Below are 2140 nucleotides of genomic sequence, written 5' to 3'. Positions count from 1 at the left end.
GTTTTTTTTGCGTTAGCGCGTCATTTGTTGTGTTTTATCTCGTGTGTGTGAAAAAATGTTACCTTCTTTGTTCTCCTTACGCCATTATAATGACTGTGGCCATGAGGAAAAATTAACCCTGTGGAAAAAAAACCAAAAATTGCTGGCAAGGTCAAGTCAGTGTTAAAGGAGACATTTTGGTGACTGGAGGTCACCTGCCTTTTTGCCATTGCAAGCGAATCTGTTACCGTAGCTCTGTTCTGAAGTAGCCCACTTCCCTAAGCACGCACTTGCGGAAGAACCAGGTGGGTGACTGGATCCGTGAGAGTCACGCAGGAGAGCAGATACACCAGAAGATCTTCCTCTGTGTGTTGAGACTGTGTAGCTAGAAGTATTTCCTAATTTACAAATGAAAACGCGTATATTAAAATTTTCATATATGGGTGTCTAAAATTAGTCCCCTTACTGCAAGTACTTGGCCTGCTCTGACATGCTGCGTTTTTCCTAGAATTCCAAACTGGATATGGTTTGGATATCTTAATAGAGGATCCTAGTGATTTCCAATATGTAAATATTTGTCTTGAATTGTTCCAGTGCATTTATAGCGAAGGTATAAATTACCAAATAAATAGAAGCAGTCTTAATCCATAAAGCAGTATTTTATAGATGCTTTGAGCATATTGCAAAGAGTATAGTTGGATTTTCCGTGGCGTAAAGCTTACCTGTAAGGAAACTACCTCTTAACAGCGTTCTAGTTGGCTAATAATTTGGTGACTTCTCCCCTAATTGTTTGTTATAGTTACTTATCCTCTTTCTCTTTTTTTTTTTTTTCTTTCTTCTCCTTTTATTTTTCCTTCCAAATGCTGCTAACCTAGGGAGCAGTTAGTGAGGTAAGGCCTGAATCAGTCTTGTCAAGATTTGTTTTTGATACATGTACTGGCCATGTATTAGAACTTTTGTACAGACTCCTCAGTGTTGCTTTTATGTTCTGTTCGGGGCAGGGGGTTCAGCCAGGTGGCCTACAGAGGTGTCCCTTCCAACCTTCATTGTTCTGTGATTCTGCAGATCCCAAACGCTTGATTTACTTCCAGCTCTAGAAGTAAAATAGCTATTTTTCACTGATAATGTTGATGTGTTGCTGTAAACAGTGTAGAAACTTGGTTTAAATTAAAAACTCTTAAATATTTAATCTGATAACGGGGTGGGGGACTGTGATTGCTAACTCAAACACGTGACAGAATGGATAACCAAGATGGATTGAGAAACTTTTCCTGGCTTTTTTTCCAAGCTTTATACCTGTCAGTCAGACCTTTTTTTTGGAGGCAGTGACCTGGATGTTCTCAAAACTTTGAAATAACGAATCTTCAGCTAAATGTACGTGAATTCCATGGTTGAATGAGCTACTGACGTTTTTGTGTAAATTAGCAATACAATTTTTGCCACTAAAGATGTATTGCATTCCTCATGCTACAGCCACAGCACATGCATGGACAGATGAACATCCTATCTGATGCTGCAGTGAAACTTAGTAATCTAAAATACCAGATGTCAGATGTTCATTAGTCAAGAGCCTGTGTTTCGTTCAAGACACAACAGTATTTTTACTCTTATCTCTCCCTTACCATGTCACCATTTCTGTTGTTCTGTATTTCATGTATCCTCAGGTATGTCACCTTTTATGTTTCTGTATCATTTGTAAGTAGCACCCATGCTGTTACCTGCTTAAATGATACTGTCTTCTTCGTTGCCTTGCACACTGCCGCCCGCCCCCCCCACCCCCCCCCCCCCCCCCCCCCCCGCCCCAGCTTCTCTTCCTATTGAAAAGAAAGAGCTAGAGTACTTTGTATTCCAGAAATCTACTGGGTTGTTTTGTTTTGGTGGGTTTTGCTTTTCCCAAATAATGTTTCGGTTCTGTCAAGGCAAAATTACACTCAGTGCAGAGCGCTATCAAAATCTGCATTGACTGTCTCTACTCATATAGGCAGTCTGGTATGTGCAAGGAAAAACACTTCTGTAGTTTCGATGCTCTTCACAGTGTTTTGAAACTTACTGGTTTTAATGTAGATAATCAAGGGTATTAGAAATTTAAAATTCTGTTCTCCTTCTCTAATCTTTATTTTAAACACTGGGTTTTAAAGGACTTACAGCACATCTGTAAGAA

This window comes from Falco punctatus, assembly GCF_963210335.1.
Source record: "Falco punctatus genome assembly, chromosome: 2".
NCBI classification, from domain to species: domain Eukaryota; kingdom Metazoa; phylum Chordata; class Aves; order Falconiformes; family Falconidae; genus Falco; species Falco punctatus.
The sequence above is the reverse complement of the archived record's forward strand: the minus strand, read 5'-3'. Positions refer to the sequence as shown.